Below are 27,974 nucleotides of genomic sequence, written 5' to 3' on the forward strand. Positions count from 1 at the left end.
TTAGGAACATTGGTTTGGGCCAGGATTTATATCTGGGAGGGGCTTAGAGGCAGCTACCTATTTGGTAAACATCTACCTGGATACCACCTGAAGGCATATATATATATATTTATTTAAAGAAGAATTTTACAAAGGGAAGGGATTAGAAGTTTCTTCCTCTTTCTTCCCACCCTCATTACCTTGTATATAAACTATATAAGCCTGCCTGCCTTTCCTTCCTTCCTTCCTTCCTTCCTTCCTTCCTTCCTTCCTTCCTTCCTTCCTTCCTTCCTTCCTTCCTTCCTTCCTTCTTTCCCAAAATATTTGTGACAATTAATACCTATAATAAATTAAATAATAAAACATCAAGACAAGGAAAATCACAACTTAGAATAGGATGTCATGACCTAAGGGAGAAAGAGTAAAACAGAATAGATATATGCAGCATCCTGAGACTCTTCTGCTAAGGTAAAAATTGATGGGCTTCCTTGCAGCCAAAAGGAAAGGAGAAACCCAGCCATTCAGCTAGCTATCACTATGATAAGAGGCCATTTTTACAATGGCTACAGTTGTCTCTGCTGCTAGGTGAGAGTGTCTGGGGCCCTGGCCTCTGCTTGGATGGATGGGTGGATAAGGATGGGAGGCATTGCAGGTACAGGCCTCGGAAGGCTTTAGGGGAACAGGGCAGACAGTGAGGGCTAAAAAGTTCTCTTCAATGGGGTTGCTGGCTGGCTGTGGGAAAGGAGAGAGGAAAGTTCACCCCTGGAGTGAGTCAGTGGCCACATGTTCCTCCTTAGACCCTGGGATAGACATCTTTGGAGCCCAGGCCAGGCAGGGAGTGAGTCCCTGGACATGGGTGAATATTCTCTGTGTCCTTTCCTCTAATAGCGCTGGATTTTTCTGCATATCATTCTTTCTCATGGTTTCTGGAGATTGGGGTTGTTTGCAGGAAGCAGCAAGCCTGGTACTGTGAGGCCCTACTGTGTTCTGCAAGGGGCTCACCCACTCTGACACGAGCCCGCAGATTGGCCTCTCCATGCCTCGATTTCCTCATCTCCAAAGTGAGGATCATTGCAGAGCTACTCGACAGGGCTGTGGGGTAGAGCCTTTTGTGGCTCGTGGTTAGTGCTTGCAGAGTATTTGTGGTTACAGGACAGTGGTGATGGGCAGGCCTGTATTGCAGCGCTGCTGTAAGCACTGGTGGGGTGGCTGCCTCACCATCAGTTGGGGTAGGTGCAGGGACCATAATTGGCATTGGATTTACCTCAACCCCTCCTTAGCACCCATAAGTACAGGGTACCTCCAAGGTTACCTGGGGAGGATAGGCCTTGGGCTCTGGGAAACATGCTCCTCTGGACTCCTACCCCAATTTGTTGGGGATCCTCGAGAGATCTAAGGCCACTTTCTTAGTCAGATAGACAAACAGAGCTGGCCCTTGCTAGGATCCTAGCCCCCTCAGCTGTCAAGAAAGACTTGAGTCAGCAGGTCTGCAGCCCAAGGCAGGGCTGGCGGCAGCTGCAGAGACAAATTGGAGGGTGTGATCGGACAGTGCATACTTTTCCACTTGCGTCTTTAGATTCCTCACCACATGAGACTTTCACCCCTGGCCTGGTCCTGCTCACATCTGGAAAAGTGAGAGGTGTGTGTGGGGAGCAGTGGGGAGCAGGCTGCCACAACCAGCCCTGGCCCTCTGCCCAGGGGTTCAGTGGCTGCAGCTGAGAAGCCAGGGACATGGTCTCTGGGACTTAGGCCTGAGGTCCCTGAGAGAAGACCCTCAGGCTCTGAGCCATCTCCTGACAGAACAATTTAAGAGCCAAGTCCAAAGGCAACTATAGTATGTTGTAAGTGCCGGGCAAGTTGCTAAAGTTCTCTGGGCCTGTTTCCTTACTGTATAGTGAAGTGAGCAGTGTCAGCTGGGTGGACTTCTTGGGGAGATTCTAAATGGGTTCTGTTGGCTCAGCACCCAGTGGAGGGCATCCCTGTGATCCCTGTCCCCTTCTTCCCTCTGAGTCTTAGCATTGGGGCCGGCAAAGTAATGAAGTGGGGGAGAACACAGGCTTGGCAGTCAGGCCTGCCTGAGTTTGAAACTTGGCTTAGCCCCTTTCTATTTCACTAACGTCATTTAGGGTTGTTCTGAGATTAAATGAATTGATGCCTGTGGGCCTGCTCAGGGTGGGATGGATGCTGTGTTTTGGCCCTGCCTCTGAGCAAACACCTCCAGGCCTGTCACAGGCCTTATTCTGTGGTACCAGTAATCTTCACCTTCTAGGCTCAGGCAGGAAAATCACTATTGTATTCAGCCTTATTTTGGGAATATCATTTTTTATGCCTTGAGGGCCAATGGGACACTTGAGCTGCCTGGGAAACCCACTTGGGATGCTGGGTAAGGATAGGACAGGGCCTTCCCTAAGCAGACCCTGTCCCCTGCCTCCTCTCCCACTGTGGTGCATCTGGAGAGGAGAAGTGGGAGCAGCTGGCAGCCCGGCTCTGGGAGCTTCGGGGGAGCTTTCTGGGTAGTTAGCCATCTGATGCCCCTCAGTGAGAGGTCATGTGCATGCACCATCTGGGACAGAAAGCTCACAGCCTCCCAGTGGGCCATGCCTGTGCAGCTGTGATGCAGGGAAATTCTTTCCCACCTGGAGCTGCCACCTCTCTTCCCATGATGCCTCCCCACACACAACCACACCGGGGCCTACGCTCTAGGCCCCCAACACACCTACTCCCCTGTCCTGGCACAATCAGCACTGGCCAGAACTCTCTGAGGCAGGGGAGAAACAAATAAAACAAGTAGACGAAGATGTCTTCAGAGAGGGATAAAAGTGGGAGAGGTAATAGAGCCACAGAAAGGGGCCATGTGACCTGGAGTGATCAAGAAAGCCTTCTCTCAACTCTCATAAATGACGAGTGGATAAACTAAATGTGGCCTATACATATAATGAAAAGTTACACGGCCATAAAAAAAAAAAAAAAAATGAAGTGCTGATGTGTACTATGACATGGATAAACCTTGAAAACATTGTGCTGAGTGAAATAAGCAAGTCTTAAAAGACCACAGGGTATATGTGAGTATCCACAGAGTTAAGTTCATAGAGAAAGTAAATTAGGACCAGGCACAGAGAGAATGAGAATGCTTGTTACAGGGTTTATTTTGGGGATGATCAAAATGTTCTAAATTGTGGTGTTTGTACCACTCTGTGAATATTCTGAAATCACTGAATTATACATATTAAATGGGTGAATTTTATGGAAAGTGAATTATATCTTCATAAAACAGCTTTTTTTAAAAAAGCAAAAAAGAAAGAAAGAAAGAAAGAAAGAAAGAAAGAAAGAAAGAAAGAAAGAAAGAAAGAAAGAAAGAAAGAAAAAGAAAGAAAGAAAGAAAGAAAAAGAAAGAAAGAAAGAAAGAAAGAAAGAAAGAAAGAAAGAAAGAAAGAAAGAAAGAAAGAAAGAAAGAAAGAAAGAAAGAAAGAAAGAAAGAAAAGAAAGAAAGGAAGGAAAGAAAGAAGGAAAGAAAGAAAAAGAAAGAGAAAAAAGAAAAGAAAAGGCCTGTCTGAGAGAGAAGATAGCCTTGTGCTGAGAGTAGCAGGAAGGGGCAATCTTGTGAAGACCTGGGGAAGAGAGTTCCAAGCAGAGGGAAAAACAGGTACAAAGGCCCTGAGGCAGGAGAATGCCTAAAGAACATTGAGGAGTCTGGGTGGGGGTCAGGGAGGAACGTGTAGTCCCTGAGTTCAGCAAGGCCAGATCTTTTTGAGGACTTGAGAGTGTACTGGGGTGAGGGGAGAGGCAGTGCAGGGTTTTAAGCAGCATAATGACATGATGTTCTTTCTGTTTTAAAACAATCACTCAGGTCTACTGCCATGCCACCCTGAACATGCCCAATCCCGTCTGATCTCGGAAGCTAAGCAAGGTTGGGCCTGGCTAGTACTTGGATGGGAGACCACCTAGGAAGACCAGGTGCTGCAGGTATAAAAAATAAAAAATAAGGGATTGTAAACTGACAAGGTCCTTGCAATCTGTGAGGTCAACCAAGGGTTGCCTCACATAAAAAAAAAAAAAAAAAAATCGCTCAGGCTGCTATGAGGAAATGAGACCATGGAGCGGGAAGGGTAGAGGCTGAGGGCAGGGAGAGACCAGTCAGGAGGCAATGGGTGGCTACTGTCTAGAAGAGAGACAATGATTGATACTCAAAGGAGACAAGCTGGCAGATGGACAGACTGGCAGTGGGAATTCAGATGGGAGAGGAGGCTTCTTGGAAGAGGGGCCTGGGATGGCTTCCAGGAATGGGGAATGGGCCAGGCAGAGGGGCAGTGGTGAAAGGGCTCTCTGGGTAGCACCACCAGTGTGGAGAGCTGAGCACATGGAGGCCTCTGAGCCTGGCCTGGCCATAAGGGGACCAGGCTGACTGCCGACCCCTCCACCCTGGGTCCAATTGGGCCGGAACTGCTTTCAGAGTAAGTAGGGCAGCTTCTCTCCAGGGCCACCTTTGTCCTCCCTGCTGAGGCTGGCCCTCAGTGAGAGTGATAGTGCCTCAGTGGCCAGAGACCCAGTGTGGCCCAGTGCTCTGAACAAAGCAGCCTAGCAGAAACTCAGGTGGCCCGGAAACACGATCGGCCACAAGAGACTGGCCAGGGAGGGAGCTGCATTATTTATTGACTAGAGCCTCTGGGGCCTGCCTGTTGAGGCCATTCAGACTGGCCAGACCTCGAAGGAGCCCATGGGCAGTGTCCAGGGCCCAGTGGGAGGGCAGATGGGGCCCCAGGGTGCCTGACGCCCTCTCCCTGGGGCGTGGTTTCCTGGATGCTGGCTGAGCAGGGAGGAAGTCAGACATTAAGGCCTGCAGTGGGGAGGCCCACAGCTTATCCCCAGGGTCCTTGGAGACAGGCAGGGTGCAGGGGCACCAGGAAGACCTCCACTCCATCCCCTGTGACACTGTGAGTACCAGCCACTTTGCCCAGGGGAGGGAGTGGGTATCAACCACCTGAGAAACATGTGAGGGGCTGTTGATTGTCATGGCAGCCTGCCATGATTAGGGTCTCTGGGCTCTTGTCAGTATTTTTGTTGTTTCTTGGAACTGTTTTCTTCAACCTCTTCTCACTGTCCGGATGGCACACAGGCACACCCTGGGCTCAGGAACCCCAGGTGTTTCCCCACAGCTGCTTGGAAAGGCAGCCTCAGCTGCAAAGGGGAAGTTCTTTCATTCCCCTGGGCATTAGACCAGCCCTAAGCCCTGGTATGTGGACAGTCCAGGACCCCACCCTGCCCCAGGCTGGTTGGTTCTTTGCCTGACGACCTCACAACCACCCTAAGAAAGAGGAACTCTTGACAACCCCATTTACAGCTGAGTAAACTGAAGTCTACAGAGGTAACACAGTTGCCCAGGGTCCCTGGAGTGTGGTTGGCACAGTTTCCTTCTCCAACTGCTGCCTCCTTGCCTCCCTAAGCATAATCTCTGGGGAGCTCGGGAAGAGGGAGCAAAAGACTTCTTCAGGCTATGAAACCTACGGTTCCTTCTGTCTGTCAGTTCATCAGGGTTGACTTTGTGCTGAGAGGACATTGCCTGGGGCAGGTCTCCCCCTCAGTGTTCTCCAGGGCCATCTCCCCATCTGTGCAGTATCCTGATGGAGTTCCCATGACCCACTGACAACTTCGGCTTCTTTCTGAAATGATCCAGAGTAGAACCTTGAGGACCTATAAACCCCTAGGGCCTGGAGGGACTTAGGGGATGGTCTCTCGGTGGGTGGGCTTGGACACACAGAATGAGAGATTCAGGGAGGCACAGTCAATTGGGAACTCCCCTTGGATAAGATGGGGACCTGGGACCACTTGCCCTTCAGGGAGATTCTCCACTGAGTCCTGCTTCTCTATCTAACCTTCACAACAACCTGGAAAGGAGAATGACTACCACTACTGGTTATGTGGAAACCCAGGCCTAGAGATGTTAGGATGTCTGTGCAATGTCCCACAGTGGTTATAAGTTGGGGAGCTAGAGTTTGAACCTGGAGTGACTCTGAGCCCCTCAGTGCATCATGTGGCTTTTGTTTGGGATGAGTGTGGGGGGCAGGGGTGAGTGATCTTATGACTTCCCCATCACTGAGTCTCAGTTTTTCCATCAGCAGTGGGTTGGACTCCAGTGCTAAGGGGGCTCTCTGCTGCACTGGCCCCTAAGATTGGGGTGGAATGGGGGGAGGCTCAGTGGCAGGAATGAGAGCTCCCAGGGCTGCTTTCTGAGCTTAGTCAGCAAAGGCATCCTCTGACCCAGCATAGAATCCCTGATGACCCCAGTGAGCCAAAGGCTATAGGAGGATCCCAATGGTCAGGCAGCTCAGAGTCCAGGGCTCCAGCTTTCAGTTTACTTGTCTCCAGCAGCAACCTGCCTTGTTGGGCTCCAAGGCCCAAGCTGGGGAGCCTGGTCAGGTGGATGTCGGTGCCTTTTTTGAGGAGCCTAGGGGAAGGCTCATTTCAGTCCAGTGGGGCAGAGGACTCCCTGAGAACATAGCAGAAAGTTCGTGACCAAGAGCCAGGACAGCTGGGTTCTGGAGCAGACGCCTCTATTGGCTTACTGAGGGCCTCAGCCAAGCTCCTTTTCCTCCTGAGGCCTCATGTCCTAACCTGTGAATTGGCCAGGTGGAGTGAGGAGCCTTGGAGTACTCCGTGACTCCACTCAGGGTCAGGCACCTCCTTTATTCATGAATTCAATCATTCTACAAACATTTATTGAACACCTACTGTGTGCTGAGTACTGCATTGTCTCTGGGGACACAAAAGTGATAAGCAAACCAGATAAAAAGTCAGGAGAAGGGGGTAGACAGCGAGTGAGGGGGACTTGGTCAGACATGTTTTATATTTATAGGTACACATTGCCCATTAGACCAAAAAAAACAGCTAGCACACCAGATTCATGATGTCGTAGATATCAATGTTTAGGATGCAGAAAAGTTAAGTAATAGAAAAGAAGTTTGTGGATTTGAAGTTGATTTAGAGAGTAGATGGCAAGCAGAGAAGGCCAGAGTCCTGCTGGGGTTGCAGGATGCCTGGAGCTCTAAGCAGAAGCACAGTGAGCAGCTCTGAGCTGTGTTGTCTGCAGCAGGGAGAGAAATCCAGGCTTGGAGGACAGAAGTGGAAGCCGCTCCTTCCCTGAAATATCTGGAAGTCCCCAGACCAAGTAGCAATTATAATGAGACCCTTCTCAGCTTAGCTATGCTAAGAGAGATCCTTTATGCTCAGCATCACATTGGACTCTTTCTGACCCTCCAAGTGGGACATACTATGTAGACATTGATGTCAAACAAAACCCCGTTCAGGTCCTGCCTCTGCACTCCCATCTGCTAGGCTGGTAAAGTCACAGGCCTTCCCTGAGCCTCTACTTGCTCAAGTGTAATGGGCGATTGCTTTATGGTCACAAAATAAATTCTAGTTTGGCAGGCCCTCCTCCTGTTCTTACCCCTCCTTACCTTGAAAAGCCTGCACCTTTGGAAACATAAGGGGTTTCCTTGCACAGGAGGCTGCCTGTGCGTCCCTGAATACTTTCCAGATGACCCTTTCCTGGAGAATGCACCACCATCTCCCATAGGCCTGTTATCCTCATTCTATTTGGAGTCCCCTCTCCTGGGTTTAGAGTGAGCAGGGGCTGTGCAGGACCCCACCTCCACCATCAAACAGCTGGAGGAGTTAGGCCTTCAAGACCTCTTCCCAGCAGTGGAGTTACTACCAAGCTGGGAGTGTTGGCCAGGTATGGGCAGGGTGTGTGTGGAGCTCCATGTGACTGCCAAGCTGAGGCAGCGGTCTGGTGAGCAGCCTCTGTAGACCATCATACAGATGAAGAGGGCAAGTGGGAGGGCAGGTGGGAGGGTCTATACTCCGGGTCCACTCACAGAGTCCTGAGTGGCCAGGCCAGCGTGAGGCACCCTGTGACCTTCACTAAAAGTGTGTGTGGAGTGGGGTGAGGTGATCATTAGCTCCATTTGATGGATGAGCAAACCAATGCCCAGAAATCTATGTCAGTGCTGCTTCGGCTACTTCTGGGAAAGAGGTGAGAAGAGTATGGTGGACAGAGTGGAGTGTCCAGTCTATACCCAGTTGTCAGCCTGGACTCTGGGGCATGATTAGGCTGCTGAAGCAGGTTGAGAGTCCAGACTTTGGTGTGAGTCCCAGCTCTGCTGCTTTCTCAGCCATGTGACCTTAGGTGTGTCAGGTCACCTTACCAAGCTCAGTTCCTTAGGACCCTTCTATTTGAAAGTGACAGAAAATCTAAATCAAACAGGCATACACAGAAAAACGACTTTGTTACTTGGCTCATTGAACTGCAAAGTCTAGGGGATAAACTAGCTTTAGGAAGAACTGAACCCAGGGGTTCAACTTATGTAATAGGATTGGAATTTTCAGCTATTACCTCTGCTTTCTTCCTTACTGGCTTCACTTTGAGACAGATCTTCTCTTATGGGGTCCCTGGCTCTGTGCCTGACATGGAGGAAGTGTTACCCAATTCTGCAACAGAGCCGCTTGGTGAGCGACATACTGTTTCTGTTTTGGGGATGATGACAGTGCCCTGGGAGAGATAGGACAAGAAAAGAAGAAGTTACCACACAGTGCTGAGATGGGGGTAAGCTCCAAAGCCCATGGAAGCCCAGAAGGGGAACGTCAGCACTCACATCTGGACGGGTTCTCCAAAGGCTTCCTGGTAGAGGAGGCAGCTGAGACTGATTTTGAGGGCAAAGGAGTTGCTTGGGGTATGAGATGCCAGGCAGCAGGGGCCGTGGGGTTCAGTCTGGGGCTCAGGTTGATTCAGTGCCCACCCACAATGGGTCTCACCTGGCTGTACAGGTCCTTAGAGTTCCCGGTGGGGCTCAGAGGTCAGGATAGGTGCCTGAGCAGGTGTAAGAGGGCAACTGGGTCTGCATGTAGGTGAACTATGGCCCCAACTTCTGGGTTGAGAGAACATGAAAGAATGAGCACTTAGTGAACACCTGCTGTGTGCCTGTAACTTTCCGTATGGTGTCTCACTCCAGTCTTACTTACAATAACCCCTGGAGGTTCCTCATCCCCATTTTGCAGAGAATAAAGTAGGTGGCGAAACAGAAGGCCTTTTCTAAATAAATCAATCAAGCATATTTCCTTACAAACTTAGAATCTGGGATGCACCCATTGGCCAGGCTCAGTGGCCTTGGATGTGCCTTCAAGAGGCTACTGCAATGCCACTCTTGGTAGGCACAATATGGGGAAGTCACTATATTCAAAACAGTTGTGTGTTGAAATACCTTCCCAGCAGACTAACCACCAAGACTTTGATCACACTGGCAACCGGAAGCAAACACAGTGAATCTGAAACCTGATGCCTGCAAAACAAGGGGTACATCATAGCCAGAGGCCGAGCATGAATTGTGAAATTAAAGACTCCTGTGCAGAAGTGGGTATGGATGCCACCTTCTCGTGAGCAATCGGGGCAACTAGCTTGGTTCTGAGCTTTAAGTGATAAATTTTTAAATCATTTCCAAGCTGCCCTCAAACAGTGTGTTCATACATTGCTGTGATCAGCTGGGGGAGAACAGGAAGATGGGTGGGAACAGGAAGATCCCAGTTCCCCATTTGGTGCTGCAATCCCCTGGGAATGTCTCCCTGGGCCTTAGTTTCCTCATCTGTAAAGTGGGGATAGTATCACAGGATGAGGATTAAATAACATATGCATGAGCATGCCCATATGCAATGACGAAATAATGGCTCAATAAATGTCACTGATTATTATCCTTGAGAAATTAATGTTCTTGGTTTGATTATAACATTTTAAAATTGTCATTTTTGCAACCCTGGGCTTGAGCCAAATGGAAAATTGTTTAATTTAGACTATCAGTTCCCCTGAGGGCAGTGCCAGATCATTCAGCCTTGGGTGCACCAGTCAGGTTTGTGGCTCAGGAAATGTTCTTGGTGAGTTAAAATCAAATTTTGAGTTGGTCAAATCCCAAGTCAATTCACGATGTTCATTTCTTAAATGATACAGTGAGACAATGATTTTTGAAGAGGTAAGAGAAAAAACCAGTAAACTTTACTCCAGGGACATAATTAGAGAGAGGTGGGAGGCTGGAGGTAGGTGCCATTGATACTTCAGAGTGGTGGAGGATATATTTAGGGGAGGTTTCCAGGGAAGGCGACACTGAGCTGGGTCTGGAGTGTGAAATGACCAAGTGGAAAGTGTGGAGGAGACTTTGGGTGGAACCTGTAGATTGAGTTCTTATGGTGTATTTAGGGAACAGCTATCAGTATTGGGTGGCATGGAGTCAGAGAGAAGTGAAAACCAGAGTTGAGGCCAAAAAGGAAGGTAGATGGGGCCCAGAGCTGGAGTGCTGGACTCTGTGGAGCAATCAGAGGCTTTGTGTAGGGAGGTTGTATTAACTAGTACTTTTTTGGTTGCAAGTGACAAAAATAAACTAACAAACAAGAAAACCCAGACTGGTCTAAGCCAAAGGCTGAATTTATTGCCTTCTATTTCTGAAATAGACAGGGCTGATTTAGAGGCTTAAACTGTGTCTCTGGACACTGGTATCTTTTTTTCTTCTTTCATGTCTCATGACTTCACTCCCAGGCAGCCTCTCTGCCCATGATGGCTCCAGCTGATCCAGGTTTACAAGTCTTATAGCTAATAATCCAAACAGAAATGATTCCAGCAGAACTCCCAGGAAAGACTCTCAGTGGTCTAGCTTTAGTCACATGCCCATCCCTGGACTAATCATTCTGGTGAGGGGGCAGAATACTCTAGAGTTAGGGATGGAGTCAGCCGACACAAACTAGATGGACTAAGAATGGAGGAGGAGGATTCACCAAAGAAAATTGGGGCACCTCACTCAGAGTGAGAATGGAGGCTGGGCAGGCAAAAGCATCTAGCATCCACCACTGTGATTTGTTAAGACCTGCCAGGTGACTTGACATGTGTCATCCTTTCCTGATTTTGTAGAGTAGGGTTTCTTACGATCCTGATTTTGCAGATAAGAACACTGAGGTTTAAAGAGATGCACTCACTTGCCCAAGGTCACACACCAGTAGCAAATGGCCTCGAACTCCAAATCTGCTTGACTCCAATGCCTAGACTCTTAATCATTTGTTCCACTACCTTACAGTAATCAGATCTGAGTTTGAAGAGGTTGTCTTGGGAGCTTGAATGGAGGACTGACCGGCAGAGGGGAGACCGGAGACAGAGAATGCAGCAAGAGATTGGTGCCATGCTTGCAGAGGAGAGAGGGACCCTAATTAATAAAGCCGTGGTACACTACAGCACCTTGTTCTCAACACACTGTCAGCTTAGCTTTCATCGTTGTTTCCTTATGTAGATACATACATTTGTTTTCTAATCAGCTATTTATGTGTATGTATGTGTGTGTGTATATATATATGTATTATATACATATTGCTGTATATGTGTGTATATGTGTGTGTGTATATATATATACATAGATTGTGTGTATATATATATATACATATATGTATACATAGATTGTATATATATATATACACACACACATATACACACATATACAGCAATATGTATATAATACATGTATATATAACACACATGCACACGCAACTATATATGCATATTAATTATTGTGCCTACTGGTTTCTACTTGGAGTGATCTTAACAGTAGGAGGTGAAGTATGAAGCTCCTGGGCCTGGAGACTGGACTTATGCTCAGGGTATGGGCACAGGGGCATTTCCTGGGGAATTTCTGAAGGGATTGGTCAAAGAGAGGTGACCAGGCACTGGCTTAGGGCAAGGGTCAGGAGTGGACTGAATGGGGCAACAGCCATTCCTCACTTCCTTTTCAGCCCTAAGACTTCCCAGGCAAAAGCCTTACCTCCCTAGTGACATCACACCACATCAAAGGGCATTCTGCCCACACCCTCATTGCAGGAAAGGGAAACTAGGTTCTGGCCTCTGCACACAAATAATAACAGCTATTGTTTGTGGAGCATCTGTGTGTGCCGGGCACTGTTAGGCTCTTTACATAGATTGTGATATCTTCTGGTGTTTCGTGTTGTCATGGTGGGCTTTTCAGTGACAAGCCATTCTCTAAATGCTCACTGTGCATCCAGCCCAACTGTGTGCTCATTTAATTCTCAGAGCAATCCTGTGAGCTAGGACTATCCACCCTATTTTGCTGATGGGGAAACTGAGGCAAGCCAAGTGACTCATCCACATTCCTTGCCAGCTGGAAAGTGGCAGCAGCAGAATGGAGATCCAGAATTGAGCTCTCCTTTGGGATTTGGAGGGTTGACCAATGTAGTGGGTAAGGTAGGTGGAGAGCGAGGTGCCCCCATCCCTTCATCCCTTCCTACTCACAGCTGGCAACTACTCTCCCTGCCACCCACTCTTGCTGGTTATGTTCTGAGCTCTTCTGATCTGAGGTGCCCAGCATATCTGCCTGTTCCGTCTAGGCCGTAGGCCCCAGAGTTCAAAGCTGTGATCCTCTTTGATGTGTGCGAACAGAACTTGACACTTTTATAATCCAGGGGAACAGAGATGATTCAGACACCAATATCTGCCCTCCGAGTCACTGTATCTAGTGAGAGCTAGGGGCCAGGCACAGCTGAGGGGTTTCCACATCCTTTTCTGTCTCCCTCCACCCCAGTGAACATTAGCACCACAAGGGCAAGGATGGTGTGTGTGGTTCACATCTGATCCCTTGCACATAGTAGGTGCTCAATAAATACTTGCTGGGTGAATGAATGAATGAATGCTATGGGGTCACAAAGGCATGTGTCCTAACCCTGCCTTCTGTCTATTGGGGGTCCCACAGACATGTGATGAGCAGGGGCACACCCTATGAGAGCTGTGTTCACAACTAGATCAGTGCTTTTTCTCCTTTTGGGGGTCCACGGATTTTTGTGTGTGAATTCTTTGAGTTGTAAGAGTTATTTTGTAATAATTTCAATCTTCAAGAGGACTTGCAAGAGTAATACAAAAAAAGTCTCCCACATACACCTTCACCCAAATTCATCATTAGTAACGTTTCACCAAAATTTCTCATTTTCTTAGAACTATTTGAGAGGTTATTGCAAACATGCACCATGATGACTTCTACTCCTGAATAATACTAGCATATATATCCCAAGAGCAAGGACATTCTCTTATGTAACCATGGTCCAATAGTCAAATTCAGGAAGTTTAACATTGACATGATACTAGAATCTAATATACAATTTATAGTTACAGTTCACCAGTTGTCTCAATAATGTCCTTTATGTGAAGTTTTTAGCCCAATCTAGGATCTTGCATTGCATTTAATCATCATATGTTTTCTTAAAGCTTTGTCAAGGTGTAATTTGTTTGCTATAAAAAAGTTCATTCATTTTAAGTGTATAATTTCATAATTGTTAGTACATCACCACAATTTTAAATTATCTCCACCATCCTGAAAAAATAAAAACCTGTCTATTTTCTTTCACTCTCCTGTTCCACCCCTAGCCCCCAACAACCACTGATCTACTTTCTGTCTTTATAGATTTGCCTTTCTGAGCATTTCACATAGATGGAATCGCACGGTATCTGACCTTTTGTGTCTTGCTTGTGTCATTTAGCATAATGCTTTCAAGGTTCATCCATGTTGTATCATGTGTCAGTACTTCATTCCTTTTTATTGATGAATAACATTTCATTCTTTGGATAGACTACATTTTGTTTACCTATTGTCCCTAGTTGATGGACACTTTTGTTGCTTCCCCAGTTGCTGAACTTTTTGGCTGTTATGAACAATACTTCTATGGACAGTCACATACAAGTTTTTATGTGGACATATGTTTCATTTCTCTTGAATAGACGCCTAGGCATGGAATTGCAGAGTCATATAGTAACTCTACGTTTAATTTTTCAAGAAACACCCAACTGTTTTCCACAGCAGCTGTACTATTTTACATTTCCATCAGCAATGTATGAGGGTGCCAATTTCTCCACATCCTCACCAACACATGTTATTGTCTGTGTTTTTAATTCTAGCCATCCTCATGGATGTGAAGTGGTTGGTATCTTACTGTGGTTTTGATTTGCATTTCCCTGATGGCTAATGATGTTGAGCATCTTTTTATGTGCTTATTAGCTAGTCATATATCTCCTTAGGTGAAATGTCTATTCAAAACTTTTACTCATTTTTAATTGTATTGTTTTCCTATTATTGAGCCATAGAGTTCTTTTTATATTCTAAATGCGAGTCTCTTTTTGGTTACATGATTTGCAAATATTTTCTCCCAGTCTGTTGCTTACCTTTTCACTTTCTTACTAGTGTCCTTTGAAATGCAGAAGTTTTGAATTTATCAAAAGTCCAGTATATCAATTTCTTTTCTTTTATTGCTTGTGTGTTTGGTGTCATAGCTAAGAAATCATAGCCTAACCCAAAGTCACAAAGATTTACTCCTGTTTTCTTCTAAGAGTTTTATAGTTTTAATCTTTACATTTATTTTTTGATGATTGAGTTAACTTTGTGTATGATAGGAAATAGGGGTCTAAATGCATTCTTTTTCAAGAGGATAACCAGCTGTCCCAGTGATATTTGATGAAGAAACTCTTTTTATCCAATGAATTGTCTTGGCACCTTTGTCCATTTGACCATTAGACAATTTTAAAAATATTTTAACGAAAATGACAACCTCCCCTACTTTCACAACAGCATGTTTAGATTGCCTGAATAACTCTCTAGAAACTACATTCTGCTGCCTGATTTCTGTGGCTGCCTTTCCTATCGTGTTTATAACTGTGTGCTTATTGAGGAATCCTCCAGTGTAACAGCATTTAACTTTGGATGCAGTGGTCCTTAAAGTGAAATCTTACAAACTGTATTCTTAGGTGTCCACCAATTCTTAAATCTGAGAAATTCTTAATGTATAGCCATTTCTCAGATGAGGAAGTAGAAGCTCAAATAGGGAAAGTAATATGTCCAAAGCCATGTACCTGTGAATGTCCACAAACCAGCACAGAGGCAGTGTGGGGTCATAAGAGCCATTTAGGAAGCCACCCTTCCAGAACTTCAGTTTTCTTTGTAAAATGGAGGGAGCATCACCCATCTTGAAGAATTGTCAGGAATAGAAATAGCGTGGGCAAAGAGCCCAGCACAGTGCCTGCCTGAGACAGAGTGGACACCAATTACTGGAGGTTGTGCCTGGACCTGTGCCTACCACCCGGCTCTCCTTTCAGGCTCTCCCTTCTTCCACAGCATCTACTCTTCCCAGCAGAACAGCTTCCAAGAGCTGGTTTCTGGCGTCAGCCTTCCTCAGCCTCATGTACTTTACCTGTCCCCATTGCTTATCCACTTATTGGGCACATGTCTGTAGCAGTCCCTGTGCTGATGCCAGCAAAGCACAGGTGAATCCAACTCCATCTCTGCCCTTAGGGACCTTCATGAGGTTAATAGACCCATTAGCTCATCATTATAGAACAGTGTGGCAGTTGTTATTTTTGTTATTAATAGCTAACATTGACTAAATTTCTGCTATGTGCCTAGCCCTCTTCTAAGCATTGTCTCAGGATGTACAGGGCACTGTGGAAGCCCAGATGTCTAGAAGAGGTGACATTTTTGCAGCTGGATGTAAAGAATAGGTTTGGACTTTAGCTAACAAAGAGACATGGACGTTGTAGGAATTTTTGCCAATTTGATGGGTGAAAATGGTATATTATCATTATGATTTGTGTTTCTTTATAAATGAGGTTGTACATCTTTTTGTATGTTTATAGACCATTTACATTTTTTCCCCCTGAACTACATAGTTAAATCGGATGTGTTTGAGTTGTTCATTTGTTTTTCTTACTGATTTGTAAGAACTCCATATATATTGAGGAAACCAAGAGAATAGTACGTGCAAATACTCTGTCATGAAATAGCCCTGTGCACTCAACAGGTACTAATTAAAGCTTGACTTTGAGGAAAGCAGCTGAAGATAGAGCTAGGCAGGGAGGCAGACACCAGTTCTGAATGCCAGCCTGAGGAGCTTAGACTTTATCTTCCAGTTCACAGGGAGCCGTAAAAGGGTTTTGAGCAGGGAAGGGATATGCTTGAATTTGAAAAATTGTTTTAAATAAGGGACAATCATGAACAAATGGAAGCACAAGTCAGGTAAATTGAGACCAGAAAGTGCAGAACCTTGAATGTCCAGCTGAAGAGCATCTGCTTGGATTGGTGGGCAATGGAGAACCAAAGAAAGTTCTGGGTGATGACTGATGGCAGATGGGTGGGCGGGGGTGGCGAGGCGGATGAACCAGAAAGGCCATGGGCTTAGAGAGCTGCTTGTGGAAGGGGAAGGGAACAGGATTGAGGCCAAGGCCGATCTCTGGGTCGGGAGAATGTTTCTGTTTCCCAACATGAGGCTTTGGTCCCTACTGACATATCAGGCCCACATGGATTCCCAGTGTTGTGTCACCTGTCCCAGGTCCACAAGACTGATCTCTTATCCAGACAGATGGGACTTTTGCCATGGGTAACCTGGAGAAGAAATATGAACCAAGAGTTTCCGGGTGGGGCATGGCAAGTGGAAGAAGGAAAGGGAACAGCATGTTGGCAAGTCAAGAGGGATCTTAGAAGTTATGCAAGCCTGTGTCCCCAAGGCAGCTGACCCTTGGCCTCTGCTCCCACAAATCCAAGAAAGGGGAGCACCCTATCTCCCTAGCTGCCTTTCCATATCTGATTGGCTCTCCCAGTGAGAAGGTTCTCAGGCTGGTATGGAGTCAAGGATATGAGGAGCTTTGACACACATCTTATCTTGGGCTTCCTGTCCACTAGATAGAGGGGATCTTGAGGCTCAGAAGGGAGATGATCTTCCCCCGAGATCACACAAGGAGTGATCCAGTTCATGTCAGAGCAGGCCCTAGAAATTAGACCTTCCAACTCCATGTCCAGTTTTGGAAATGATTATTTTTTAGAGATAATTAAAAAACAATAATACTATATGCATATAGTGCAAAAAATTTTTAATAGAACATTTCTGTGAAAAGCCAGTCTCCATCTACCCTGTCCCCCAATTCTTCATGCCCTTCCCCAGGGTACTGCTGTACCAGTTTCTTAATCATCTTTGTTGGAGATAATGCATGCATGTACCACCATGTATTCTATACTCATTTTTTACATAAAAAATAACACATCATATACCTGTCCTGTACCTTGTCTTTCCACTGACCAAAATATCTTGGAGATTGTTCCTTATCTGTCTTTGTGCAGAAGGCACTTCTTTTTTTTTGATTGCTGCATGGGTTTCCATCGTATGAATTGATTATAATGATAACCTGGTGAACCAGTCTCTCATTTAGGTAATGTTCTGATAATTTTTATTCACATAAAAAATAATCACTTAACTTTTTAATACAAGTTTACAGTTACCTAATTTTTTAATGCACATAAAGAAGATTTAATTGGCCCATGAGCCAGTGCCTATGTTCAGATAACCCCTAGTAACTTTTTAAAAATGAACTAATTCTCAGAAATGTATAAAATGAAAAGTGAAAGCTCCTCACATACCCGTTCCACACACCTCATCGTCCTCCCAAAAGGTAGCCAATAGCAGTTGGTTTTGGTATGTGTGTATACTCTGGGGGAAAATTAGGACTTTCATATATGTATGACCTTTTAAAATATACACAAAAGGGATCATATCATACATAGTCTTTTGTCCCTTGCATTTGTCACTAGAAATGCGTCTCAGAGACCTTACTGTCCCAGGACGAAGCCCTAACGTTATTGGTGTGTTTTCATGCAGTCCCTCCTTGTTGGACATCAGAGGTATTTTTCTTTGTTTATTCTTACACAGAATTCTGTTAACTGTTCTTGGGTTTTTGTGTATATTAGCATGCTGTATAGTTTTGCCAGATCACCGTTGAGAAAAGTTTGTACCATCTTGCACCTCACACGACAGTGTTTTTGAGTGTACTCACTTTTTCCACTTTCAACAGTAAAAGTATTATCAAACTCATTTATTTTGGCCAATTAGGTAGATTTTTTAAAATGGCAAGCATGTTGTGTTTTGGTTTGTATTTCTTTAATATACATTAATACATGCGAGATTGAATATCTTTCCATGAACTTCTTGTTCATATCCTTTGCTCTTTTTTCTAATTGGTTAGTCATCTTTTTCCTATCGATTTGAAAGAGCTCTTTATATATCAGGGTAATTAACTCTCAGCTCATTTTCCTGTGCTGCATCATATGTGCTGCAGATTTTTTTTTTTTAAGTTTACCATTTGACTTTTTTTACTTTGTGGTATTTTTAAATTCCGTTTCGAAGTTTTAATTTTTATATAGTTAATCAATGTTTTCCTTCATGGCTTCTTGGAATAAAAATATTTACACAGTGGATTTTACACAACCTTGTCACACATTATCACAGTTGATCCTCGCAACAGCCTTTGAAGGGAGGCAGGGTGGGATTTTTTTTATCAGTTCTGTTTTACAGATGAATGGCAATGAGGCTGAGAAAGGTAATGGGAATTGCCCAGCCTGAACAGATTAAAACCTTTGCCATTCTCGCTTCCCTCACCTCCCTTCCATCAGCCAAGTAACTCACTCCTGGCATCCTTTGTTTAAAGGATGTGGCTTCTATAGAGCATTTTTGATTATTAAAACTACGAGCATCTTTTCTTCCTCTAAGTGCTCTTTTAAAATATATTTTTGGAATTATAAAATTCATAGTTCTCAAAAACAAAATGTCCAACAATACGGAATAGTGAAACACTGGGTTTGGGGTGGGGGCTCATGGCTTGTACAAAAAGTTTTTCCTGCAGGGTAACTACAGGCTGGTTTGCTGTGAGCACTAATAAGGTGCCATGGGCTCACTCTTGCCACAAGGTGAGGAAGACCCGCCAGGAGCTGGACCATTCCTTATTCATCTTCATTTGTCACCAGTGCCTTGTATATCCCAGGAACACATGAGATGCTTGATAACTGCTTCAAGGCAGGAGACTGAGGTGGGCAGACACTCCACCTAGACTCTGCGACCTCACAGGCCTGTTCAAATCTCAGCTGGGCCATTTAGCAGCTGTGTGAGCGTGGGCAGATGACTTACCCTCTATGTGCTGCAGTGTCCTTGTCTGTAAAATAGAGATAATAGTTTCTACCTCATAAACAAAATGTCCGCCTCTCACTTCTGATCTGTCTGTGCCTTAGTGGATCCAGTGTCCAATTCCATCTGGCCCCAATGTCCAGGGTCATGAGCTATCAGAGCTGAAAATCAAGCTCACTCCCTCCCAAAAGCTCAGAGAGAGAGGAAGTGCCTGGCCCAAGGTCACACTGCCATCCGTGTCAGGGCCGGCAGAGACTCCAGTCTCCTGACTGACTCATTACATCACTCAGCCAGCTTCCTTTCCGCGGGACCACTGCAGCCGAGTTCCTCTGACCTCCTGTCTCTCCTCCTTCTGGCCACGAGGAGGCGCTTGCTAAATACCGCCGAGATACTGACGCTCTTTCTCCAACCAGATCCGCGGCTCCCCGCTGCTTACGAAAGGAAGCTGCTTCTTTTCCGTCTGATGTTCGGGGCTGTTAGATCCCGCCTCCTCCCCGCTACACACCAGGAAATACGTATTCCCATCCCCGTTTTTATCTTAGGTACAGTCCTCCTAGAGCACCCTCCCCTTCCTTTCCCCTTCCAGGCCCAACCTCTCTCCTATCTCCGCCACTTCTTCCCCACAGCTTGGGTCTCTAAGACTGTGCTACCCCATTCCCTATGACAGTTGTCAGGCCACTGAGGCCCATCCCCAGCATTCAGTTAGTGCTGAGTCAGTGTTTGCTGTGGGATGAAGGGTGCTGCTAGCAGGCCGGGATCCTCCTCCCAAAACTGTAAGGAGTGCGTGTCAGGAGAGGACTTAATGGGGCGTGGTGCCAGGGTGGACGCGCGCAGCCCTGTCGCGCTGTGCGACTCTGGGCCAATGGCTGCCCACTCTGAGCCTCAGTCTTCTCATCTGTGAACTGGAGAGTCTTGGGGGAGAGGGACTGGGCATTGCCGGCCGGAGCTACAGCTTTCCGTGGGAGGAACCAGAGGACTTAGCCTGAGGCTGTTTACTAAATTTATTTAGGGGTCTTGGGAGTCTAAGAGAAATGCTGGGGTCACAGTGCTCCCTCCAATGCGCCTGCATTGTACGTACCCCGCTCCCGGGGCCCATCCGCTGCAGCGGCTCCACAGACCCGCGCGCCCTCAACTTGCCCGGACTCGAGTGACGTCCGCGGCTGGGGCGGCACCGACGTCCCCCCTCACCTTTCGAAGGGGGGGAAACTGAGGCGGGGCGCGGAGAGACCATAGCCAAGGTCACGGCTTGGTGGTAGCGGGGCCTGCAGGAGGGTCCAGCGCGGACTCCCGCTCCTGAGCGCCCCCAGGACAATCCCCTCCCCCGCGCCCTGCCGGCCAGACGCGCTGGAGCCGCGCCCGCCTCGAGGACAGCGCGAGCTCGGCGGCTGCAGAAGGACCGGCGAGTAGGAGGTAGGCCGGAGGGGCACACGCGCAGTGGTGGCCAGAGCGGTGCGGTGCCAGGCCCGGGCAGGGGGCGCCGAGGTTGCGGCTGGATATCCCCTCCGCGGAGAGCCTGGGCAGCAGCTCAGTCCCCGAAGCCGCGGCTGCACGGACGCAGAAGCAGCTCTCAGGAACCCGGGAAAGGAAGGGTGATTTCAGGCGCCTTTGCGGAGCCGGGTCTCGGAGGTTTTGAGGTCGCAGTCGCGGGAACAACACTGGTCGCGGTGTTGTAGGGCTGGGGATCAGAGCCCGCAGGGCTCTCGGGTATGGGGACCCGAGCTACGCAAGACTCGAAGCGCCAACGCCGGTCTTTCTGAGCTGGGGCTCTGTAGGCGTTGCTCTGCGGTGAAGATGCAGGATATTCAGTCTCCTCGGCTTGGGGGAGGGGGACTCAGGGTGCCCCATCTCCGCGTCTACGCAGTTGGTTGCCTCCTCGGGGCGGGGAAACGTGAATCCAGGCCCAAAGGGTCTCCAGGCGTAGCAGCCCTGCCCCGCTTCACTCTCTCCAGTGTCTCCCCATCCTCCTGGCTCCAGGCTCCAGGCTCCAGCCTCCCTTCGGTGAAATCCCGCCGCCCCGTCCGGGATTCGGATCTTGCGGACAGGAGGTTGAAGCATCTCAGGAATTCGCTGGGAGGCAGATAGACACTGCAGGAAGGGAGTCAGGAGCTTCTGCTGGGCTGGAGGGGCAGGGTCCGAAGCCTGCCCTACCCCTGACCCCCTGTGTGATCTTGGGCAATCACTCCTGCTACCACGTGGGAAAGAGACTGGTTCTTAGTCTTGGGGGCCCTCTGGGTCAGAGGTGGCAGTTGGTTTAGGCCACCGTGCTGGAGGCTGGAACAACCACAGCAATCTTCCGACCCTGTCTCTAATGGGGCAGGGGTCAGCAGGGTCTGAGAAGCTATGGAACTATTTCATGTGTCAGGACTGTCTCACCTGCCAGCATGAGTTGGGACCAGGGGCTTACTGTATGGGAAAACCCCTGCTCAGCCGGGAACTGGCTGCTCTTGGGCTATGCAGGAGGAGTGGGACATGGACAGTTGGCAGAGGTGAGTCAAGGCTGTCTCCCCTCCCCCTGGGAAAGTCCTCCATTGTTTCTGCAAGACGGTTGCCACTTTAAACTGCCAAGCTCTCAACCATCACAACTGATCTGTTCCTGAAGCAAATGGAGCAGAAAAACAACAGTGGGTGTCCCCTCCTCTGGGTCCTGCCACAAGATGAAGCTCATAGGGCAACAGTCTGCTCTGCCTGGTCAGCTTTGTGCATTTTGCCCTGGCATTCTCCATAATTGGTAGAGAGTGGGTACTTGTTCTGGACTAGGAGAAGGAGTCTGGTGGTGTACTTTGAAGAGCCACTACTCCACTCTGGTCAGTCCCTGCCAAGATAGTGCATGCTGCCTTGTGCAGCTCTCTCAGAGCAACCTTGAACTGAGTTGGCCCAGGAATGGCCCTCTGGTCACTCTCCCTGGCCTCCAACATTATGCCTGTTTCCTCACTTGGGCTGGCAAGGTTGCCAAGCCTCTGAACCCACGTGTGGCCAGAGTCCAGCAGTTAGGCTCAAAAGAAGAAAAGAGAAACAGCCCCAGATCCCCCTGGAAGCAGGAAAAGATGAGCTAAGAGGTGCTTAGGGTGCCACAATACCCACAGCCCATTAGCACTGGAGGGAGCATCCTGGGGCCAATCCCCTGTTAGAGATGAGGAAACCGAGGCCTGACAGAGGTAAAGACAAGTCCAAAGTCACACAGCATCATACTGTTTCCAGCTCTCCAGCAATCTGGCCATCCTTGGGGAGCTACTGCCTGGGGAACAGTCAGAGGACTCAGTGTTCCCCACAGAGGTCCCTGCAGTGGAGGGACAAGGAAGAAGACTGGTACTCTCCTCCGTGGGGAACTCTGGCTCCTACACAGTTTGCAAACATTGAGTAATTTGGGGTCTCATGACCAGAGTCACCACCCTATGCCTGCTGGCCCCACAACAACCCAGATTTTAGTCATGCCCCTTCCCTACTGTGCAGAACGGAGTGCCAAAGCCAAGCCAGACCTGGGACCCATTGTGTCTTCAGCTTTCCTCTATACCAGTGTCCTAACTACTGGGGTGGAGGTAAGCTAAGCACCTAAGCATCCCTAGCCAAGAAGAGCCCAGCCATCCTTTGTTCTTGTAGTATACAAGTTGGAGCTGAATACTAACTGGTCAGGGAGGCTATGACTGGAGGGTTAGCAAGATGTCTCATCACACCCCACTGGTCTTTCATAATTAGGCAGTAGGGAGTAGGGTTGCTCCCTCCTATCAGGAGGTGTTTCTTGTATGAAAGAGGCTGGATGAAGACCTATCCTATTGATGAGGTCCATGTGTATTGAGGTTCCACACACTGCCATTGCTCAAACATGGTCTTCACTGTTACCGGGAAGTATGACTCAAACCTGCTTCTGGGAGCAGCTGCCTTCCCACTGGACCCATCATGCAGAAATGCACACCCCACCCTGCCACCTGGAAACTTGTTCATCCTCATCCCATTCATCCCCACATCATCCCTTCACAGTACCACTATCACTGAACAGGGGAGCGGTGTTCAGGAGCCCAGGTAGGACTGAATTTAGACCCCTGGTGAAACATCAGCCTTCAAGATTCCCCTTTCCCCATGGGCTATTCAGTGGAGCTCCTATGGCAAGTGCCAACTTGGAACAGAAGGATGTAGGCAGCCCAGTTCTCAATGACTCTTCAAAGAACTGTGTCTGTGTAGTCTTTTAATCCAGCACGTTTGCAATTCAAACCCAGCAAATGTATTTTTTTAAGCATGTACTCCATATGTCAGACCCTGTCATGGATGGCTTTCATATATATTTTCCCATTCCATCCGCAAAACCACAAATCCATCCATTAATGTGTATGAAGTTTCTAGAAGCATAATATTAAAACAATGATGTCAACCCCACAAGCCAGCAGTGTAGCCTTCCACCCACTACTGTTGTTCAGTCTTTTCAGAACTACTGGGTTTTGTGCCCAGACACCCTCAGGGAGCCATTCCTCTGGGAGGAGTGCTCAGACTCAAGTGAGCAGAGTCCAGGCTGACCCACAGAAATCCATGGGTGCCTGCAGTGGAACTTATGACCCTGTATATGAGCTTGGGCCTCACATATTGCCTCTTTAGAAGATAATCTAAATTATCTGATGCTGGACAGCTCAACAGCGCAAGATTCCAAAGAGACCACAACCCCAGAGCTCTGGTGCCCAGGTTCTTGTCTTATGCTGTGAGAAAGAATTCAAGGACACGACAAACAGCAAGCAGGAAAGCGCAAGTTTTATTAAAGCAAAAGTACACACTTAAGAGAAAAGTATGGGCAGCTCGGAGAGAGAGTATGCCCAAGCTGTCTGAATTATGGGCTTTTGTTTTCTTAGGGGTGGGGGTGTCTTAAGGGTATCTAGCATGTCTCCCGGTCTTGGCTTGTTTCTCATGCTACCTGGAGGGGAGGAGGTGGCCCAAAGCCATCTATCTAGTCTCTAGGCCTTGGCTTGTTTCACATACTGGGGTCTCCTTCTTGAAATCAAAACAGGGAAAGGGCTGAGTAAGGGACTGAGGAAAAATTCCACAACTGCATCCTGGAGGGGAAGGGGAACTACCCGAGGGTAACTCTCCTGCCTCGATCCTAGCCTGTGCTGTGTCTCATCTTGGGATAACAGTCTCTGTGAATTCCCCAAGAGCAGAGTGGTGGCTGAGGCACCTCCTAGTCCCCAGCACCGGGGGCTAATGTGAGTTTTTGTTTTGCTCAGCTGAGCTGAATCCAAACTAGAAACGAGTAGCATTACAAGGTAGCAAGTTTTCTTTCACTGGAAGTATGCAAACTGAGGCCAAAGAGGAGATTCCTTTATTTTAGTTAGTTTAGATTCCTTGGAGTGTCATTTTAGCTCTAGGACTCCCAGAACTAAATGATATTTTAAAAATTATCTGAGGACTTGGTGAAAGCTATCAGGATGGTAATCTAGGTTCTTAAAAATGCTAAGTGTCTGGGTGTTTTAATAAAGCCAATTGCCTGGGGGTATTATGGGAACATTTTTATTCAGCTTATTCAGATGCTGAACTAGGACCAAGTTTTGGCCTTAGCCCAGGGTCCTTGAGGATTTGATACAAAGCTGAGCAGGAAGGAAAGTGAGTGTCTTAGCAAATCCATGAGCAGCTGCTGCCATTACTGTCAGCCACACCAACTTGGGAAGCTTGGCGGTCAGAGAGCTGGACTCCATGTTACTTCGTCAAATCTCTTCTTCTCCCTGCGCCGAAGAAGTTGGAAGAGACCAGAAAATACTTTGAAAGTTGTAATCAGCACCCACAAGGGTTGAGGGGGTGTGTGGGGACAGAAGGGGCTGAAATATGCAGATCCTGATAGTCTCAGGTGTGTGGACTGGCTCAGGGCCAGCCTGCCTCTGAGACTTAGGTTCAAATCCAAGCTCTCAACTTCCTAGCTTTGTAACCTTGGACAAGTCACCAGACCTCCCTGAGCCTCAGTTTTCTTCTCTTTAAAATGGTGGTGATGATAATGTGAGCCTCCTAAGGCAGTTATGGAGATAATTCTGTGAAAGCGTGTCAATGTCATATAGTTATTTTTCATTTTCTCCTTTGGGGATATCGTAGAAGCCATTAAGTATTTCTAGGACCTCGAAGTCCAAATAGAAATTGTCAGTTCCATTCATGAACTCATCCAACAAATATTTAAGGAGCACCTACTATGATACCACAGGAACAAAATAGACAGAAACCATTCTCTCCGGGAGCTTTTATTCTAGCAGCAAGAGACCCATAATAAATAAGTAAGCAAATAAAAGAATTTCAGAGTGTTAAATGCCAAAAAGAAGGCTGCCATGGTTGGTGTTAAAGGTGATTTGCAAAGGAAGAACTCTTCCACACAGAGGAGGAGAGAACCCTGGTTTGGATCCAGGAGACCTAAATTCCAGTCCTGGCCCAGTTGGCCTCCAACTTGCTATTCAGCTCTGGGTGAATTCCTTTCTGTTTGTGATCCTGGGTTCTGGTCTGTGAAATGAGAAAGTGGGAGGAGCCCTTCCAGCTCAGAAGCTCTACGTGGCTTGGGTGGCTGTCATGTCAAGGTTATACCACCTGGTGGCAATACAATTATAGGTTGGGGTCCCTGCTTGTTACCACCCCACCCATACCACATGTACCTAAATGTGATATGTAATCTGTCACACAGAAAGGTGGAAAGACATACTTTCCTTCTTGTTCTCACTGTCTTACCACTTTTCTGAAAAACTTTTATAATATAATTTTGTTTTTCTTATTTTTGAGCTCTCTGTATAGACTTAGGCTATAGATATTTGTTTAGGTCCACCTACTTTTGCTTCAAGTTGTGACTGTGTGACTCGACCAGTTATGAGTATCTGTATTTTGTCCTTGTCACTGCTGTATTATATTCTGTTGATTCACTAGGCCACACAGTCTATTTATCGAGTCTACTGTGATGGACATGTGGGTTGTTTTCAGTTTAGGGCAATTCTTGAACCTGTCCGTGTCCGAGCACAAATGGCTTGAACTTCTCTAGGGCCTATACCTCGAACTGGGTGGTAAAGTATGCACATTTTCAACTTCATAAAACAGTGCCACACTGTGGTCATTTCCTCCCACTGCTCCGCCTCCTCACTGGCACTCCCTATTGTCAGTCTTTGTCATATCTGCTCACCTGTTGGGTGTGTAATGGTTCTCACTGTGGCTTTAATTTGCGTTTTCCTGATTGCTGATGAGGTTGGGCATTTTTTGTACATTTACTGGCCATTGGGATTTCCTCTTTGGTGAAATGCCTATTCAAGTCTTTGCCCTTATTGGGCTGTTTTTTAAATTTTCTTACTGACTTGGAGGATTCTTTAGGTATTCCATATTTTAATCCTTTGTCAATTATGTATGTTGAAATATCTTGCCTTTTTCATTTATTCTGTGGTCATGAGATGAATATCTTAATTTCAGAGTTACTAATTTAAGTAGTCACATCTATCTTTTACTTTATTATTGTTTTGTGTGTTTTAAGAAAATTTTTCCTACTTTCTAGTCATAAGAATCTCATATTCACCTTTCCCATTCTTTAATCTACCTGGAATCGAACTCGTTTATAGTGTGAGATAAGAGACCCATTTCTCTCTTCTCTCTTCTCTCTCTCTCTCTCTCTCTCTCTCTCTCTCTCTCTCTCTCTCTCTCTCTCTCTCTCTCTCACACACACACACACACACACACACACACACAATTACCCAGTCAGTACAGCACCATTTGGTGAGAAATGTGTCCTTTTCCCTTATCTGTCCTGCCCCCACCTCCACCCCTATCTCCCTCAACCCTTATCCCTGCCATGTATCATACCTTTCTTGGGCAGGCTGGAGCCCAGGACTGAAAGGATCTGGGCTGGAAGACCCAGCAGGAGTGTGGTAATCAAGGACAGCCCCTGAGGGCAGGGCAGACGGACAGCCCTCCCCTACTGGACCAGCTGCTTCTCCTGCCAAACAGGTCTTTGGGCTGTGTTCTGTCATGTATCTGGCTGGAGCTGACTTGGGCTCCCTTCAGATTAAGCTGAGACTCAGGACCTGAGCTGACCACTGCATAAGGCTATGGGAGGGGATAGGGAGCTCATCTACGTGGGCCACAGAGGAGGCCCCCAGAGGCCAACTAGGCTGTGCTGTTTGTGGCAAGAGGCCCCCACTCAGGGCCTTGGACCAAGGTAAGGGAGGGCCAGGATGGTCCCTGACTGAGTCTTCCCTGCCCAGCTCTGGGTACTTCTGGAAAATAAAATGTCCTCTCCTGAGTTCTTTCCATCTTGGTCTGTTTGGGGCAACCAAGAGCCAGGAGATGGCCCCCTGGGGGGAGGGCCACAGCCTTCAGCAAGGACAAGCCAGGTCTCTGGTCCCCATTCAAGCCCACAGGAGCTCACACACATGCACAGGTACTCTGCTCACCTGTCTCCTGAGGGACTCTTGTCTATTTTAGTGTTCAGGGCCTGCCAGCTGGGGTGGGGAGCGGTCACTGCCAGCTTCCAATTTGCCCTCCAGACCCTGGTGACTTTCTGCAGGCAGTGAGTAGTACCTGGCCTGGCAGGACGCAGCCTTCCTGCTCCTGGAGTCATCAGGGCAGGGAAGAGAAGGGAGGGAGTGGAAATGTACTGAGCACTTTCCATTTGCCAGGCATCTCACCTTGGGTAATCTTTACTCCTGCCTTGCCAGGTAGGGAAGATTCACCAAATAGCTGAGGAAACTGAGGCTTAGAGAGGTGCTATGGTCAGGCTGGGCCTGGGCCAGGAGGGTGGGATAGGCCCTTAGGATCTCAGTGGCTTGCCTACATGACTTTAGAAGTTGCAGGCTATACTACACCCTCCCTCCAGTTTCTTACCCAGGGTTGCTGCTCCCTGAGGCTCTCTGAGAACTCTAGTACCTGAGAGGCCAAAAGCAAGAGCCAGTGCTTCTGGGCCCAGCTCAGCCTAGGCTAGTGGGTAGGAATTACACTGTCTCCTCATTTGTGCAGTGGGCAGTTGACGATAATAGTACCCACTTCTTCAGGTT

General features: G+C 47.5%; 1 protein-coding gene and 1 pseudogene across 7 annotated transcripts in view; both read left to right on the forward strand.

Annotated features, from left to right (window-relative positions):
- IQSEC1 (IQ motif and Sec7 domain 1) overlaps positions 1 to 27,974 on the forward strand; it is a 117,208-nt gene that overhangs the window by 981 nt on the left and 88,253 nt on the right. The window contains exon 1 of one of the 7 annotated variants that reach the window (XM_023533182.1): positions 4,809 to 4,910. The exons of 5 other annotated variants lie outside the window; for them this stretch is intronic. The gene's annotated coding sequence lies outside the window, so the exon portion shown is untranslated. Of the gene's footprint in view, positions 1 to 4,808; positions 4,911 to 19,544; positions 20,407 to 27,974 lie in introns of those variants that run through there. One more of the 7 variants, XM_023533181.1, reaches the window with a different exon arrangement.
- LOC111742588 lies at positions 3,827 to 3,945 on the forward strand (annotated as a pseudogene).

Source organism: Pteropus vampyrus, unplaced genomic scaffold (genome assembly GCF_000151845.1).
Source record: "Pteropus vampyrus isolate Shadow unplaced genomic scaffold, Pvam_2.0 Scaffold97, whole genome shotgun sequence".
In the NCBI taxonomy this organism is placed as follows: Eukaryota; Metazoa; Chordata; class Mammalia; order Chiroptera; family Pteropodidae; genus Pteropus; species Pteropus vampyrus.